At 41.9% G+C, this 19852-nt stretch overlaps 1 long non-coding RNA gene across 1 annotated transcript; it reads right to left on the bottom strand.

The window, feature by feature from the left end:
- Positions 1-18479: 18479 nt before the first annotated feature.
- LOC142741290 (uncharacterized) lies at positions 18480-19838 on the bottom strand. The gene is made up of 3 exons (XR_012881062.1): positions 19683-19838; positions 18945-19060; positions 18480-18543 (listed from the first exon to the last, which is right to left on the bottom strand). It is a non-coding gene; the product is annotated as an uncharacterized LOC142741290 (long non-coding RNA).
- Between the last annotated feature and the right edge of the window lie 14 nt (positions 19839-19852).

The raw sequence follows: 19852 nt of genomic DNA, 5'->3' as shown, positions 1-19852 counted from the left end.
TTTATTAGAATTGGGCAGTGAAAATAAAAATTTCATTTTTTTCCAATAAGACAGATTTAGCACAACATTTTTATTTTCTTAACGAAAAATGGAGAAAAAACACCTCAACATTTGTAAAGCAAGTTCTCCCGAATATGGCAATACCTAATATGTGGTAATAAACTACTGTTTGGGTACATGGTAGGGCTCAGAAGTGATGGAGCGCCATTTGGCTTTTGGAGTGCAGATATTGCTGGATTGGTTTCGGGGCGCTATGTCGCATTTGCAAAGCCTCTATGGTACCAAAACAGTGGAAACCCACCAGAAGTGACCTCATTTTGGAAATGACACCCCTCAAGTTATTCACCTAGTGATGTAGTCAGCATGTTAGCCCTGCAGGTGTTTTCCAGAAATTAGTGTACACTCAATGTTGCAGAGTGAAAATGGCAATTTTTCCATAGCTATGCCAATATGTGGTACCCAGCTTGTGCCACCATGAAAAGACAGCTCTCTAACTATTATGCTGTGATTCCCAGATTTAGAAATATCCTACATCTGGCCCTAATCTTTTGCTTGGACATTCGACAGAGCTCAGGACGGAAAGAGTACAATACATTGAGGCCTAATTTGGCGATTTACAAAGTAGTAAATAGTGAGCATTTTTACCCATTGGTCTTTTCTATAAATTAATGCGCTACAAATGGTGCAAAGTAAAATTGCAATTTTTCCCTAGATATGCCATTTCAGTGGCAAATATGTTGTGCCCAGCTTGTGCCACTGGAGACACACAACCCAAAAATTCTTAAAAGGGTTCTCCCGGGTATATTTGTGTAAGTAAACTGCTTTTTGGGCACACTGTAGGGCTCAGAAGGGAGGGAGCGCCCATTTGGAGTTTTCTTGGTAGTAGTTTTGTTTGGAGTATTACTGGTGTTTCAGTTTATAACGTGGGGATACATGAAAGCTGTGCGGAGTACATCAGGGCATAATAATTGGGTAAAAAAGAAAAAAACAATAATCCATAGATGTGTGTTACGCTGTCAAGTAATCTTTTATGCACAGGCCAGTGTCGCACTGATAAATGGTGTCATTTCTTATCCTCATTTTGGTACACACTCTGCACCTCTGCAATTTGGGGAATTTTGCTGGGAAGTGTTCTGGTATAATGCAGGTGTCCTCGCTTCCAGAAGATATGTTTGGGCCCTCCCATTCCTGGTTCCCTAATTTTATTTTATTTTTATTAGAGACGTAGTGGATGAGGGCTGTTTTGTTGCGGGACCAGCTGTCATTTTTACTGCTACCATTTTGGGGTACATGAGACTTTTTGATCACTTTTTATCCTATTTTTGGGAGGCAAGGTGACCAAAAAACAGCAATTCTGGCAGAGTTCTCTAGTTTTTTTTATGCAGCGTTCACCATGCATTATAAATTACATGTTACGTTTATTGTGCGGGATCCGTACGATTCCGGCGATACCAAATTTATAGCACTTTTTTTCTGTTTTACAACTTTTTGCAAAATAAGTTAGTTTAGTAAAAATATTTTTTCTGTCACCATGTTCTGAGAGCCATAACGTTTTAATTTTTCATTGATGGAGCTATATGAGGGCTTGTTTTTTGCAAGCTGAGCTATAGTTTTTATAGTTTTCATATCATTTTTGCATACATGCGACTTTTTAATCACATTTTATTCAAATTTTTGGTAGGCAAAATTACCAAAAAAAAGCAATTCTGGCATTGTTCTTTATGTTAATTTTTTTACGCCACTCACCTCATAGAATAAATAACATAATATTTTTATAGTTCAGGCCGTTACCGACGCGGCAATACAAAATATGTATGGTTTATATATTTTTTCAATAATAAAGGACTTAATAAGGGAAAATAGACTATTGTGGTTTATTTTATTACTTGAAACTTTTATTTTATTTTTTACAACGTTTTTTCTTACTTTTTTTACATTTATTTTTAGACCCACTATGGGACTTGAAGGTCTAATTTCTGATTTATCTTCTAACACATAGCACTACCTATGTAGCGCAATGTATTAAAACAGTCAGTCGTTCACTGACAGCAAGCCGATTAGGCTAACACCCACGACTGATGACGCAGGCTCAACTTCTGAGCCAGCTCTTTCTTCCCATTACTACCGGAAGTGTGCTGTACGTAGAATATATGGTCCAAATCCTTCATCTGCCACGATGAGAAATGGGGCAGGAGGTCCAGTAGATCCAGGCAGTTGTCTCGGTTCTGGAACGGAGAGCTGTTTGGACTGAAGCCGTTCACCCATTCTGGAAGCCCTGAAGATGCCAGCATCTGAAGAGCTCCCATAGGCGCCTATATCTACAATTACAAACTGGTAGTTGCTGTCAGCCAAGGCGAACAGCATCACCAATAAATACTGCTTGTAATTGAAATATAGGTACCATGAGTGAGGTGGCTTCTTCACACTACCATCCAGTGCGCCAACACAGTTGGCAAACTGTGATTGTTGGTAAAAGCCCTCGGCAATCCGAAATCAGTCTTGTGCCTTGGGCTGTGGCATCATCGTCGCTCTCAGTCGCTGCCAGATGACTTCGCAGGTCAGACAGATGATCTGTGAAATGGTGGAACACCCCAGTAGAAATTCAAAATGCAGTGATGCAAATGAGTTCCCTGTTGCCAGGAATCTGTGAAAAAAATATTTATAATAATTAGTGCTAGCAGTACCAGGGTGACATGGTGGCAATGGGCAAAGGCTACAACCAGGGTTATATAGTACTTGTAGCAGAGTGACATGGCGGCAATGGGCACAGGGGCAACTACGGTTATATACTACTTGTAGCATTATGACATGGCGGCAATATGCACAGGGGACAACTACAATTATATACTACTTGTAGCAGGGAGACATGGCGGCAATGGGCACAGGGGACAACTACGGTTATGCTACCTGTAGCAAGGTGACATGGCAGCAATGGACAAAAGGGACATTCGGTGTTCTTACCTGAGAGAAACGATGAGCCGTTCCTCCGAGATGCACCGTCGGTCAAAGCTGGAAATCGACATGTAGCAGAAGTTGTGAAACTTGTCCGGGTGCTGCCGCAGGTCTGCATACAGGGTATGGAAATGCACCTTTCTGGGCTGTTGGGAGACAATGGGGTGAACCCAGTACCTCCTCCTCCTCTTCGGTTCTTCTTCCAGCATAGCTTACTGTCCGAATCGCCGAGAGACGAGCCAGTCCAGAAGAGTATGAGAGCATGAACCACACGTGGGTAGTGCATCCTTGCAACGAAAGAAATGCCAGAAAACAAAGTTATATCAGCTGAGGATTCCAACAGAGCTCTCACAAAGCACAAATGCCAGAGAAAATGGTGCCAGAGCGATCATGTGACCTTTTTAAGGGGTTGCGACATAGTGGTGACATCATTTGTAGACTCCCATTTCTTTTTTTTGCGGATCCATAAATGCGGATGAACTAAGGATGCATGACGGTACGTATTTGCGGACAGCGTGCCTATATGCGAGTGAGTCGCAGATGACTTTGGATGACTAGGGATCCGTATTTGAGTAGAATAAAAGCCATTACAGTCGTGTGCATGAGGCCTTAGAGTCCATGCTGTTTAGTTTACAGATGATTGCTTAGGCTGGATACAATTGTAGCATATTACTATCCATGAGAAGTATTTTGCTTCTTTGGGTTTTCACTCCGTGTTTTCATCCCATTACAGCAAAAGTTAAAACAGAAATTTTAGCACAAAGGATATTATAAAGTTGTATAACATTTTTTATTTTACAGTGATCAAGGTTTATTTGCAGAGAACCCCTTTAATACTTACACCCATATTGTCCAAGATTCATATCCCTACATTAAGAGAATTAGAAATTCTACAAGTTTCAGTGTACCAACTATTCCTGTCCAATAGTGGAATGAGATGAACTGGACTTTACTAAATATATCACGCCATGAATTATTACTTATGTTACCTATAACCTCATATTTAACCCCTGACTTTTACAGTTATTTTTGGTTTTTCATTTTCGCTCTTTCCTCCCCAACTTCCAGAAGCCATAAGTTTTTATTTTTTGGTCCAAAAAAAACGTATGAGGGATTGTTTTTTGAAGGACAAGTTGTACTTTTTCACGGCACCATTTATTGTACCATATTATATACTGGGAAACGTAAAGAAAATATTTGCTTAATCGTATTGTCTCCGCTTGTAAAGGGAGTTTAATATGACATTTTAGGAAACTGATGCTTAACCCCTTCGCGCTCAGCGACGTACTATTCCTTCGTGCTAAGTGCATCGTTCGCGCTTAGAGCTGGAATAGTAAGTCGCGGGAGGAACGGCCATTTCGGCCATCTTCCCGACACATACAGGAGCTGTAACAGCTGCTTTCTCGTACAGCAGTCGCCGCAGCTCCTTCTGCGGAGACTGATCGCTGTGTCCCCGCTGATTAACCCCTTGGAAGCCGCTTTCAATAGCGATAGCGGCTTCTTAGGGTTTAAGCTGCCATCATCGGCCCGCTACACGATAGCGGCCGGCAATGGTGGCTATAGCAACCGGACGCCTAACAATGTCATCCAGCTATGCCATTTATGGAACCCTTGCTGTCAGTGAGTAGCTGACAGCTGTAATACACTGAACTACGCATATAGTGCAGTGCATTAGAATATGGATCAGGGCCTCCTGCCCTCAAGTACACGAGTGGGACAAAGTAATAAAGTTAAAAAAAGTTAAAAAAAAGTTGTGTAAAAATAAGAATATAAAAGTTTTCAAAGTAAGAAAAGTAAAAATCCCCCTTTTTCCCTTATCAGTCTTTTATTATTAATAAAAATAAATAAACAAATAAACGATACATAATTGATATCGCCGCGTCCGTAACGGCCTGAACTACAAAAGTATTTCGTTATTTATCCCGCGCGGTGAACGCCGTAAAAGAAAATAATAATAAACCATACCAGAATCACAGTTTTTTGGTCACTTCACTTCTCAAAAAATGGAATAAAAAGAGATCAAAAAGTCGCATGTACCTAAATATGGTACTGATCGAAACTACAGTTCGTTACGCAAAAACAAGTCCTCACACGGCTTTCCTGATGGAAAAAAAGACAAAACCTGTATGGCTCCTAGAATAAGGCAAGACAAAAAGTAAATGATTTTTAATAAAAATTATTTTATTGTGCAAACACCATAAGACATAAAAAAAAACTATAAACATTTGGTATCGCCGTAATCGTATCGCCATGCTGAATAAAGTGAATATGTATTTTTTAGCGCACGGTGAACGCTGTAAAAAAAATAGAATAAAAAACAATAGAAGATTGCTGTTTTTTAGTCACCACGCCTCTTAAAAATAGAACAAAAACTGATCAAAAAGTCACATGCACCCCATGAAAACTACAATGAATTCCTCAAGGGGTCTAGTTTCCAAAATAGTGTCACTTTTGGGGGGTTTCCACTGTTTTGGCACCACAAGACCTCTTCAAACCGGACATGGTGCCTAATAAAAAGGAGGCCTCATAATCCTCTAGGTGGTTCTTTGCTTCGGTGGCCGATGCTTCAGTCCATTACCACACTAGGACCACATCTGGGATATTTCTCAAAACTGGAGAATCTGGGCAATAAGTATTGAGTTGCGTTTCTCGGGGTAAAACCTTCTGTTTTAGGGCGGGTTCACACATAGCGGAATTTCACTTAAATTCCGCTGCGGACACTCCGCAGCGTTAATCCGCAGCGGAGCCGTTTCTCCATTGACTTTCACTTTAATTTAGCAGTGTTCGTTTACACGATGCGTACAATTCCGCTGCGGAGCATAGGCTGCGGAGCGGAATTTGGTGTCCGCAGCATGCTCTGTCTGTTGCGGAGCAGTGGCGGACTGGTTGCGGACTCATGGCGGAATTTCTCCATTGACTTCAATGGGAGTCAAAATTCCGCAATGAAGTCCGCAGATCTTATGTGTGCTGCGGAGCGTATTGTTTTTACTACCATGACATTTCTTCATTCTGGCTGGACCTATGTATTTCTAGGTCTACAGCCAGACTGAGGAAGTCAATGGGGCTCCCGTAATGACGGGAGCGTTGCTAGGAGACGTCTGTAAATAGTCACTGTCCAGGGTGCTGAAAGAGTTACGCGATCGGCAGTAACTGTTTCTGCACCCGGGACAGTGACTACCGATCTCAATATACATGTATCTGTAAAAAAAAATATAAGTTCATACTTACCGAGAACTCCCTGCGTCTGTCTCCAGTCCGGCCTCCCAGGATGACGTTTCAGTGTAAGTGACGGCTGCAGCCAATCACAGGCCAAGCACAGGCTGCAGCGGTCACATGGACTGGAGCGTCATCCAGGGAGGTCGGGCCGGATGCCGAAAGAGGGACGCGTCACCAAGACAACGGGCGGTAAGTATGAATTTCTTTGACTTTCACTAGGGAAAGTGCTGTCCCTTCTCTCTATCCTGCACTGATAGGGAGAAGAGAAGCACTTTTCCTGCAGTCCGCAGCGGCCAGTCCGCATCAATTTTCTGCACATTTTGTGCAGATCCGCTGCAGAATCTGCAACGCAGATTCTGTGCGGCATTGATGCGGACAGTTGCGGAGGAATTCCGCCATGTGTGGTCATGCCCTTACAGGAAAAAAAAGGAATAAAAACAAGTTTCTTACAAAAAAACTGAAATATGTAAATTTCACCTCTACTTTGCTTTAAATTCCTGTGAAACACCTAAAAGGTTAATAAACTTTCTGAATGCTGTTTTGAATATTTTGAGGTGCCTAGTTTCTAAAATGGGGTGTTTTATAGGGGTTTCTAATATATAGGCCCCCCCAAAGCCACTTCAGAACTAAACTGGTAACTAAAAAAAAAAAAGAGGCTTTTTCTTATACCACACCCTGATGTACCGTATGGCCGTGTCCAGGATGCGTTATGAGGCAATACTTCGCTTCTTACATTATACTGATAATGAGCAGCGCCCACCCCGAGATGACGCCAGTTTTGACCGTTTGTATAAACGGAGACCCCTATTAGACCATTTTAGTGCCCGGTTTTCCAAAGCATACACCCCCGAGAATTGTATTGCTATTGATGAGTCCCTGGTCCATTTTAAAGGGAGGATTCAATTCCACCAGTACCTGCCGTGTAAGAGGGCAAGGTATGGCGTGAAGATGTATAAGTTGTGCGAGAGTGCATCAGGGTATACTTAGGGACAGCAGTATTCAGCCCTTAGAATGCCCCCCCTTACTGGGAGTTAACGCAAAAATTGGGTGGGATTTGGTGCACCCACTGCTGGACCAGGTTTACCACCTCTAACAGGATAATTTTTATACCAGCGTCCTACTCTTCAAGTGCCTCGCTTCCAGAAGTACTGCGGCATGCGGCACTGCTAGAAGAAATCGGAGAGGCCTCCTGTGAAGGATTTGCCTGACACAGCTTCTGTGTCGACGCCCGTGGTTAATAAGCCTGCATCTGTGTCTAGGTCTGCTAGAGTGACTCGATCTGCTACCACTCAGGCTGGTAGGCTGAGGAGTGGGAGAGCCTATCGCAGCCTGGCCAGACGGTTCTAGCTCCCGCCCTTGGTCTACTTATAACTTCATTTGATGCTTGTCCTTTGCCTGTGATTCTCTTGTTTCCTGGCTCTGCTGTTCCTGCTGTTACCATTGACCTCTGCTTCATATTGACCCTGGCTTGACTGACTATTCTCCTGCTCTGCATTTGTTACCACGTACACTCCTGGTTTGACTCGGCTCATCCACTACTCTGTTGCTCACGGTTTTGCCGTGGGCAACTTCCCCACTTCCCTTTGCTTTTGTGTACCCTTGTCTTGTTTGTCTGTCGTGCACATATTGAGCGTATGGACCGTCGCCCATTTGTACGTCGTCACCTAGGACAGGCTGTGAAAGTAGGCAGTCTGAGTGGCGGGTAAATTAGGGCTCACCTGTCTGTCTCCCTATCCTGACATTACAACTCCCTAAGACACTGCTTGGGCAAACAAGAAGGGATGGAGGCAGGGCACAATCTAGCAGCAACATATTGTGTGTTAACCCCTTAAGGTCGCAGCCTAGTTTGGGCCTTAAGGCTCAGAGCCCATTTTTTAAATCTGACATATTTCATTTTATGTGGTAATAACGTCGGAATGCTTAAACCTATCCAAGCGATTCTGAGATTGTTTTCTTGTGAGACATTGGGCTTTATGTTAGTTGTAAAATTTGGTCGATATATTCAGTGTTTATTTGTGAAAAATTGCAAAATTTTTAGAAAAATTTGAAAAAATATCATTTTTCCGAATTTAAATGCAGGTGCTTGTAAAACAGATGGTTATACCACCCAAAATAGTTACTAGTTCACATTTCCCATAAGTCTACTTTAGATCTGCATAGTTTTTAGAGCATTATTTTATTTTTCTTGGACGTTACAAGGTTTAGAACATAAACAGGAATTTCTCATATTTTTAAGAAAATTTCAAAAGCCTTTTTTTTAAGGTACCTGTTCAGTTCTGAAGGGGCTTTGAGGGGCCTATGTATTAGAAACCCCCATAAAACACCCCATTTTAAAAACTAGACCCCTCAAAGTATTCAAAATAGCATTTAGAAAGTTTTTTAACCCTTCAGGCATTTCACAGGAATTAAAGCAAAGTGGAGGTGAAATTTGCAAATTTCCTTTTTCTTGCTGAATTTAAATTTTATTAAAAATTTTTTTCTGTAACAAAGAAGGTTTTACCAGAGAAACACTACTAAATATGTATTGTCCAGATTCTGCAGTTTTTAGAAATGTCCCACATGTGGCTCTAGTGCGCTCGTGGACTAAAACACAAGCCCCAGAAGCAAAGAAGCACCTAGTGCATTTTGGTGCTTCTTTTTTATTAGCATATATTTTAGGCAGCATGCCAGGTTTGGAGAGGTGTTGAGGTGCCAAAACAGTAGGAATCCCCCAAAAACTGACCCCATTTTGGAAACTGCACCCCTCAAGGAATTCATTTATGGTTATTTTGACCCCGTAGTTTTTTCACAGCGCGTATTTGAATTGGGCTGTGAAATTAAAAGAATGACAATTTTTCCAATAAGATGCCATTTTTGATCAGAATTTCTTATTTTCACAGGGAATAAAATGCCCCATTTTGTTGCCCAATTTGTCCTGAGTGCGGCAATACCCCATTTGTGGTGATAAACTGCCGTTTGGGCCCATGGGAGGACTCAGAAGGAAAGGAGCGCTATGTGTTCTTAGGAGCCCAGATTTTGCTGGATTGGTTTTCGGGTGCCATGTCGCATTTGCAGAGCTTCAGAGGTATCAAAGCAATGGAAACCCACCAAAAGTGACCCCATTTTGGAAACAAAACCCCTCAAGGAATTCATTTATGAGTGTTGTGACCATTTAGACCCCACAGTTTTTTCACAGAATTTATTTGAATTGGGCTGTGAATTTAAAAAAATTTAATTTTTTCCAATAAGAGGTAGTTGTGGCTCAAAATTTCTTATTTTCACAAGAAATAAAATACCCCAATTTGTTGCCCAATTTGTCCTGAGTGCGGCAATACCCCATTTGTGGTGATAAACTGCCGTTTGGGCCCATGGGAGGCCTCAGAAGGAACGGAGCGCTATGTGTTCTTTGGAGCCTAGATTTTGCTGGATTTGTTTTCGGGTGCCATGTCGCATTTGCAGAGCTTCAGAGGTATCAAAGCAATGGAAACCCACCAGAAGTCACCCCATTTTGAAAACAACACCCCTCAAGGAATTTATTTATGGGTGTTGTGACCATTTAGACCCCACAGTTTTTTCACAGAATTTATTTGAATTGGGCTGTGAATTTAAAAAAATTTAATTTTTTCCAATAAGAGGTAGTTGTGGCTCAAAATTTCTTATTTTCACAAGAAATAAAATACCCCAATTTGTTGCCCAATTTGTCCTGAGTGCGGCAATACCCCATTTGTGGTGATAAACTGCCGTTTGGGCCCATGGGAGGCCTCAGAAGGAACGGAGCGCTATGTGTTCTTTGGAGCCTAGATTTTGCTGGATTTGTTTTCGGGTGCCATGTCGCATTTGCAGAGCCCCAGAGGTATCAAAGCAATGAAAACCCACCAGAAGTCACCCCATTTTGAAAACAACACCCCTCAAGGAATTTATTTATGGGTGTTGTGACCATTTAGACCCCACAGTTTTTTCACAGAATTTATTTGAATTAGGCTGTGAATTAAAAAAAATATAATTTTTTTTCCAATAAGAGGTAGTTTTGGCTCAAAATTTCTTATTTTCACAAGGAATAAAATACCCCATTTTGTTGCCCAATTTGTCCTGAGTGTGGAAATACCCTATTTGTGGTGATAAACTGCCGTTTGGGCCCATGGGAGGGCTCAGAAGGAAAGGACCTCCATGTGGCCTACTGGGAATTTTCTGGTGCGAAGTCATGTGTGCAGAAGCCCATGAGGTATCAGTACAGTTGAAACCCCCGAGAAGTGACCCCGTTTTAAAAACGACACCCCTTGAGGAATTCATCTAAAGTTGTAGTGAGCATTTTGACCCCACATGTATTGTGTAAAAGATAATGCGCAACAGATGGTGCAGAGTAAGATTTGCAATTTTCTATATATATGCCATGTCAGTGTCCGATATATTGTGCCCAGCATGTGCCACCGGAGACATACACCCCATAAACTGTAATGTGGGTTCTCCCGGGTACGGCAATACCCTACATGTGGCTGTTATTAGCTGACTGGGCACACAGCAGGGCTCAGAAGGAAAGGACCACCATTTGGCCTACTGGAGCTTTTCTGGAGCTAAGTCTTGTACGCAGAAGCCCCTAAGGTACCGGTACAGTTGAAACCCCCGAGAAGTGACCCTGTTTTAAAATCTACACCCCTTAAGGCATTCATCTAGAGGCGTAGTGAGCATTTTGACCCCACAGGTATTGTGTAAAAGATAATGTGCAGCAGTTGGTGCAGAGTGAAATTTGCAATTTTCTATACATATATGCCAATTCAGTGTCCGATACAGTGTGCCCAGCATGCGCCACCGGAGATATACACCTCATAAACTGTAATGTTGGTTCTCCTGGGTACGGCAATACCCTACATGTGGCTGTTATCAGCTGCCTGGGCACGCAGCAGGGCTCAGAGGGGAAAGATGAGGAGGGGTAAGCTGTGCGGAGTGCATCAGGGCGAGTAAAACTGGTGTAAATTAAAAATAAAGGGATGGATGATAAATTTTAAAACACTCTTTCATACAGAGCTCTGGTTTTTCGGGACACGCGTCACATTGATATATTGTGTCCCTCCTTATCCCCCTCTTATAGCAGACTTTGCACCTCTTTTGACTTTTTCCCTTCTTGCCAGTTTGGGGAACTTCTCCTAAAAAGTGTTGCCCTGGTACGATGCATGTGGCCTCGCTTCCAGAAGTACTGTAGGGCTTCAGGACTTGATCTGACAAGTCCACCCCTCCCATGTACCTATTGTAGTCCAGGATGGAGTCTGGTTTGGGGGTCTCTGTACTGGTACCTCGTACTGGTACATGGGTACTGGTGTGGCATCTCCCTTGTCTTGTACTTGACACACAATATGTTGCTGCTAGAATGTGCCCTGCTCTCACCCCTTCTTGTTTGCCCAAGCGGTGTCTTAGGGAGGCCTCTCAGATTTCTTCTAGCAGTGCCGCATGCCGCAGGACTTCTGGAAGCGAGGCAGTTGAAGAGTGGGACGCTGGTATAAAAATTATCCAGGTAGAGTAGGTAACCCTGGTCCATCAGTGGGTGCACCAAATCCCACACAATTTTTGTATTCACTCCCAGTAAGGCGGGGCATTCTGGGGGCTGAATACTGGTGTCCTTCCCTTCATATATCCTAAATTTGTAGGTATACCCTGATGCACTCTCGCACAGCTTATACATCTTTACGCCATACCTTGCCCTTCTACCCGGCAGGTACTGGTGGAATTGAACCCTCCCTTTAAAATGTACCAAGGACCCATCAATAGAAATACACTTCTCGGGGCTGTATGCTTGGGAAAACCGGGCACTGAAACGGTCTAATAGGGGTCTCCGTTTATACAAACAGTCAAAACTGGGGTTATCTCGGGGTGGGCACGGCTCATTATCAGTATAATGTAAGAAGCGAAGTATTGCCTCATTTTTATTTTATTTTTCCGTTTCCAGCTCCGTTCTGAAGTTGCTTTGTGGGGCCCATATATCAGACACCCTTATCAAACACCCCATTTCAGAAACTAGACCCCTCAAAGTATTCAGAACAGCATTTAGAAAGTTTATTAACCCTTTAGGTATTTCACAGGAATTTAGAGCAAAGTAGAGGTGACATTTAATTAATTAAATTTAATTTATTAGGCACCATGTCCGGTTTGAAGAGGTCTTGTGGTGCTAGAACAGAGGAAACCCCCCAAAAGTGACCCCTTTTTGGAAACTAGAGACCTTGAGGAATTCATTGTAGTTTTCTTGGGGTGCATGCGACTTTTTGATCAGTTTTTATTCTATTTTTAAGAGGCGTGGTGACTAAAATACAGGAATTTTACGATTGTTTTGTAATCTATTTTTTTTACAGCATTCACCATGCGCTATAAATGACATATTCACTTTATTCTGTGGGGCGATACGATTATGGCGATACCCTATGTTTATAGTTTTATTTTATGTCTTATGGCGTTTGCACAATAAAATACATTTTGTAAAGTATAATTTATTTTTTGTGTTACCTTATTCTAAGAGCCAGAACTGTTTTATTTTTCCATTAGGAAAGTCGTGCGAGGACTTATATTTTGCGTAACTAACTGTAGTTTCGATCAGTACCATTTTTAGTTACATGCGACTTTTTGATCTCTTTTTATTCCATTTTTTGGGAGATGAAGTGACCAAACAATTGTGATTGTAGTACGGTTTATTATTATTTTATTTTACGGCGTTCACCGCGCGGGATAAATAACGACATTGTTTTGTAGTTCAGGACGTTACGGACGTGGCAATACCAATCATGTATAGTTTATTTGTTTGTTTATATATTTTTATTAATAATAAAGGACTGATAATGGAAAAAGGGGGATTTTTACTTTTAGCACTTTTAAAACTTTTATTTTCTTATTTTTCCACAACTTTTTTTTTACTTTTTTACACTTTTTTTACTTTGTCCCACTAGGGGACATGAGGGCAGGAGGCTCTGATCGCTATTCTAATACACTGCACTACATACGTAGTGCAGTGTATTAGAACTGTCAGCTGTTCGCTGACAGCAAGCATAGTGGGTCCTGACTTTGTCAGGACCCACTAGGCTTCCATCGATGGCGTAGCCAGAGTCCATTGTTAGGATTCTGGTTGCCATAGTAGCCATCGCGGCCCGCTATCGTGTAGCAGGCCGGCGATGGCAGCTTAACCCCTAAGAAGCCGCGATCGCTATTGAACGCGGCTTCTAAGGGGTTAATCGGCGGGGACCACCGCAATCGGTCCCTGCACACTAAGCTGTGATAGCCTGCTGTCGGAAACAGCAGGTATCACAGCTCAAACACGCGCCGGGGAAAGATGGCGCCGTGTTAACTCAGGTCAGTACTATTACTGAGCTGAGCGCAAACGATGCGCTCAGCACGACGTAATAGTACTGACCTGAGCGCGAAGGACAAGAGAGATGTCATATTGACAATACATGGCCACACCAGTGCCCATGTACCTGTACGAGGTACCAGTACAGAGAACCCCAAACCAGACTGCATCCTGGACTACAATAGGTACATGGGATGGGTGGACTTGTCAGATCAAGTCCTGAAGCCCTACAGCGCCATGCGGTGTGGTATAAGAAGCTGGCCGTGCACATCATTCAGATTGCATTGTACAATGTGTACGTACTACATCGATGTAAAGGCCAGACTGGAACTTTCCTGGAATTTCAAGAGGTGGTTATCAAGAACCTAATCTTTAGGGACCATGAAGGGGGGGCACCAAGTACTTCTGGAAGCAAGGCAACACGCATCGTACCAGGGCAATACTTTCCAGGAGGAGTTCCCCAAACTGGCAAGAAGGGAAAAAGTCAAAAGAAGTGCAAAGTCTGCTATAAGAGGGGGATAAGGTAAGACACAATATATCAATATGACACGTGTCCCGAAAAACCAGGGCTCTGTATGAAAGTGTTTTAAAATTTATCATCCATCCCTTGATTTTCAATCTACCCCAGTTTTACTTACCATGATGCACTCCGCACAGCTTATCCCCCTCATCTTTACACTCTGGGCCCTGCTGTGTGCCCAGGCAGCTGTTAACATCCACATGTAGGGTATTGCCGTACCCGTGATAACCCACATTACAGTTTATGGGATGTATGTCTCCGGTGGCGCATGCTGGGCACAATATATCAGACACTGAAATGGCATATATGTATATGAAATTGCAAATCTCACTCTGCAAATCTGCTGCACATTATCTTTTACACAATGCCTGTGGGGTCAAAATGCTCACTACACCTCTAGATGAATGCCTTAAGGGGTGTAGTTTTTAAAATGGGATCACTTCTTGGGGGTTTCAACTGTACTGGTACCTCAGGGGCTTCTGCATACATGACTTAGTACCAGAAAATCCCCAGTAGGCCAAATGGTGGTCCTTTCCTTCTTAGCCCTCCCATGGGCCCAGTTTATCACACATTTTTTTTAATTCACAGCCCATTTCAAATAAATTCTGAGAATAAACTGTGGGGTCTAAATGGTCACAACACCCATAAATGAATTCCTTGAGGGGTTTAGTTTCCAAAATGGGGTCACTTCTGGTGGGCTTCCATTGCTTTGATACCCCTGGGGCTCTGCAAAGTCGACATGGCACCCGAAAACCAATCCAGCAAAATCTGGACTCCAAAGAAAACATAGCGCTTCTTTCTTTCTGAGACCTCCCATGGGCCCAAACGGCAGTTTGTCACCACAAATGGGATATTACCGCACTCAGGACAAATTGGGCAACGAAATGGGGCATTTTGTTCCATGCGAAAATAAGACATTTTGATAAAAAATGACATCTTATTGGAAAAAATTTCATCTTTTTAATTTCACAGCCCAATTCAAAGACGCTCTGTGAAAAAACTGTGGGGTCAAAATGGTAACAACAACCATAAATGAATTCCTTGAGGGGTGCAGTTTCCAAAATGGGGTCACTTTTGAGGGATTCCTACTTTTTTGGCACCTCAACACCTCTTCAAACCTGGCATGCTGCCTAAAATATATTCTAATAAAAATGAGGCCCCACAATGCACTAGGTGCTTCTTTGCTTCTGGGGCTTGTGTTTTAGTCCAAGAGCACACTAGAGCCACATGTGGGACATTTCTAAAAACGGCAGAATCTGTAAAATACATATTTAGTAGTGTTTCTCTGGTAAAACCTTCTGTGTTACAGAAAAAAATAGAATTAAAATTAAATTCAGCAAGAAAAATGAAATTTGCAAATTTCACCTCCACTTTGATTTAATTCCTGTGAAATGTCTAAAGGGTTAAAATAACCTTTCAAAATGCTGTTTTGAATAATTTGAGGGGTCTAGTTTTTAAAACGGGGAGTTTTGTGGGTGTTTCTAATACATAGGTGCCTCAAAGCCACTTCAGAACTGAACAGGTACCTTAAAAAAAAAGGCTTTTGACACTTTCTTAAAAATATGAGAAATTGCTGTTTATGTTCAAAAAATCATGCCAATCTAAAGTAGAATTATGGGAAATGTGAACTAGTAACTATTTTGGGTGGTATAACCATCTGTTTTACAAGCAGATGCATTTTTTACTTTAGAAAAATTCTATTTTTTCTAAATTTTCTCTAAATTTTGCAATTTTTCACTAATAAACACTGAACATATCAACAAAATTTTACAGCTAACATAAAGCCCAATGTCTCATGAGAAAACAATCTCAGAATCGCTTGGATAGGTTTAAGCATTCCGACGTTATTCCACATAAAGTTAAATATGTCAGATCGGAAAAATGTCAAAAGAAATAGCGCAGACCCTAGTAGCTGGCAGGGATGGATTATATACAAAAGCAAATTGGTGTGCAAGAGCAGTAATGATCCCAATTTCCCAGCTGCTATTGAGTTGTTGAATTTATTAAAACGTAACTTTTATTATTTTAATTTAGAAATGAAGCGCAGCAGAGAGAAGAAAGACGTACAACATTGAGGTGAGTTAAAATGGTTCCAAGTCGGTTAGCGTAACGTTTGAGATCCAATGTGTATTAGGGTCTCATAAGAATAAAGTGGCAGGCACAGTCAGCAGCTGCAGACTGCTAGAGAGCCTCTTTGTCACACAGGGTAAGATGCAGTAGCTTGTGCCGACTAGGATTATTAAAAGAGCGCTAGCCCCCCCGACATGTTTCGCTGCTTCAGACCATTAGCCCCGAATTTATCCCCTGAGGACGCTGAAGCAGCGAAACATGTCGGGGGGGCTAGCGCTCTTTTAATAATCCTAGTCGGCACAAGCTACTGCATCTTACCCTGTATGACAAAGAGGCTCTCTATCAGTCTGCAGCTGCTGACTGCGCCTGCCACTTTATTCTTATGAGACCCTAATACACATTGGATCTCAAACGTTACGCTAACCGACTTGGAACCATTTTAACTCACCTCAATGTTGTACGTCTTTCTTCTTTCTGCTGCGCTTCATTTCTAAATTAAAATAATAAAAGTTACGTTTTAATAAATTCAACAACTCAATAGCAGCTGGGAAATTGGGATCATTAGTGCTCTTGCACACCAATGAGAATTGAAAAATGGGCTCTGAGCCCTAAGGCCCAAACTAGGCTGCGTCCTTAAGGGGTTAAGCAACTATCAAATATATCAATGTTTTACATCTCCTGTCACTCTTTGTCCTACAGTATATAATCCAGTACATATGGCGGCACGTTCCATACACTCTGTATTGTGTACATATGATACAATGTCCTGTCACCTACCACTGGATTAAACGCGATGTCACACAAATAGCGCTGTGAAGGGTCGGTTAGGTGAATTGTATACACTGTGGTAAGTTGCAGCCGCGCACATAACAATTACCAGTCACACTTATGGATTGATGTTAATGATTTATTTAAGGTTTTTGTGGATCAAAATATATAATGGTAAAGATGATGGTAATACAAGATTCAGCAAAAACTGTGGAATATGTCACAGTATATACTGTAGTATCAGTAAGGGGTGGAAAATCTGGATTCCACAGACACAAGAAGAGATGACATATTGTCCTGTTCTGAACCTGGTCTTCTGGGTGATATTGATGCCCTGGTGACCACATTGATGTCTCTTCTGTGACAGATGTTGTAGAAATGTTAAGTCTCGCCATTGGAATTCTTGTAAGATGGCGGATTCTGCCCTTGGTTGTTATTGGTGTTGATGTTCTGTTGATATCTGCTGACTTGTTCTAGGGGGGAGAAGCACACAACCCTATTAAATATTGATCATTCAGGCTGCTTGATAAATATAGAGAGGGGACACATCCAGAGGAACTTACCTTTCTATCAGCATTGATGGTGGCTCCTCCGGTGACAGGGAGCGCTATTCTCGCCAGATGTACTGCGGAATTGATGTTTATGCTGCAAGACAAATATTTGCTATTAATGTTCTATAATGTGTGTTTCTTAGCAGACACAAAATCTAGAAGACTTTTTAAGGTGATTTGAGGTAAATAAATTTCTTAATTGATCCTTGGCGTCACACTACAAACCTTGAAGATGGTTGATGCAAGCAGTGGGTCTGACCTAGAGCTGCGCTCTTCAGCATGTTACGGGAACTTTCTAATGTTCCGATGTTTTATGCCCCGGAGATTGTAACTGTTCCTTAGGAGTCCTGCAAGATGCCAAGTAATGTCTTCTTCCATCAATAGCAATGTTCCTTGTATCCATCATTTTTGCTTAGAAGCTAATGCATCATAAAATCCAGGTTTTCCATCCATTCAGATGACAGGTTCCTTTAGGAAACTCATTGTACTATACTACATACATGCTTACAGTTGGGGAAGTTGTTCCCCAAAGCCCACAACCTTCATTCAGAAATGAAAAAGTGTCTGAATACAAGGAGTTGGAATTTTAAGATTGAAAATACTTATTTACACTTTAGTTAAATTAGTTGATAAAATAAATTACAGATACAGAGGAAAACCTAAGAGATGGAAGAACATTTTCACCGCAAACATAACAGACAACTACAAAGCTCTTACCTGTAAGGACATGAACAGATGCAGCTACTTTTTTTGTCCTTTCCTCCTAATGCCCGTTACATAGATTTTACGATCAAAGCGTCCACCAGCCAAGGGGATGCTGGAATGAGAAATATATTTATGTAAGACATATGATAATGTTAGCAGGTAACCACACTTTGCTTAGTTTCACATCCTATAATCCTCCAGTACTGTCACCAAGGTGTACAGCCACCTGCCCCAAAGTGTGAGCTCTGGCTATAAGGACCATGTAGTAATGACGGCTACTGAAAGTATCATACCAACAACATGGAGGAAAACATGACTTACTCATCTGAACCAGGCCTGATCTTTACTTCAAAGATGCCAAAAACAGGTCGGTGGTCTGAGGTCTTCAAAACAGGGCAAGAGTCGTATCTCAGGACTCGCACATCTCCCTCACATTGGCTTTTAAACAACACCCTGTCCTGTAGAGGTCATGAAAATAACAAATATCATTAATGAAATCATATTATAATATATTATTAAACTGCAAAACACAGACCTAAACGTTGGGCCTACTTTATTTATATTGCAGAATATTGAGACTTTATTGCATTTTAGGTTTGACTTGGTCACACAGATTTCATTAAATAAGTATCCTTGACGCATGCTGGGCAACGACATATTACACTGGGAAACTGTGATGACAAACTCACTACATAAAAGTAAAATTAACTGAAAGCTTTGTTCATAAGAAATTACTCTTCCAGCTATAATAATAACAATTCATTACATTGGGGGAGGGGATTCATTATATAATGGGTGCTCTGGCCCATGGATTCTATTGTCTCTCAAGCTCTGTAGACCTGGAAATAAGATATCTTACCGTATATGATGGAATTCTCTGCTTTGCTGATGTATCATAGGTGTCTGTGCCAATGTCAAACTTATATGTAGGAAGAAAATCAATAGTGTGCTCCTTGAACCCTAGAAATATGGACCCTTAAGTTGAAAGAAAAAAAAGTTGTCAGTATTAAAAAAAAAAAAAAGGAGCAATTGATAATTTTAGCACTATATAAGAATTTGGGGACCATATCAACCATCATGTCAGTGATTTGTATTAATCTGTGGAAGTGGTTGTGGTATTAAAGGGGTTTTCCAACTTCTGACAACTGATGACATACTCACAAGATAGGTCATCAGTACATGATCTGTGGTGGTCCGACACCCGGACCCTGCACTAATCAGCTGGTCTGGTGCCTTTGAGCACCGGACGTACATGCCGGATGCAGTTGGCGCCGGCCACGGAATTGCAGCCGAGCTGCAGTACTGCAACTCTGCTCCAATTCAAGTGAATAGGAGGCAGACCTGCAGTTATGCATCATGGCAGCAATGCTATGTAAGGAGCCAACTGCTTCCGGCTCCATACATAGCATTGTGTGCCATAACATCCGGTGCCCGCAGGTCACTGGAGCAGCTTAACGGTGCAGCGTCCAGGTGTCGGACCCGCACCGATGATATACTGATGACCTATCCGGTGGATAGGTCATCAGTTGTCAGAAGGTGGAGAACCACTTTAATGAAGGTTGAGGAGTGATAGACATGTATCTACTAGTAAATATACCATTGTTCTTGGCTTCATTCAGATGGTCGTGTTTGAGGAGACTGGACATATCTTTTCCTTCGATCTTCTGCAGAAGAGATTCCACATTTTTTCTGTCCTCTTTAAGTTGAAAATTGAGGTCTCCAAACCAAAACACCCGATCAAAGCGGCTGGTGACGTCCACTGTAGAA

Source organism: Rhinoderma darwinii, chromosome 2 (assembly GCF_050947455.1).
Source record: "Rhinoderma darwinii isolate aRhiDar2 chromosome 2, aRhiDar2.hap1, whole genome shotgun sequence".
NCBI lineage: Eukaryota > Metazoa > Chordata > Amphibia > Anura > Rhinodermatidae > Rhinoderma > Rhinoderma darwinii.
Note: the sequence above shows the minus strand (reverse complement) of the source record. Positions and strands in the feature narration are given on the sequence as shown.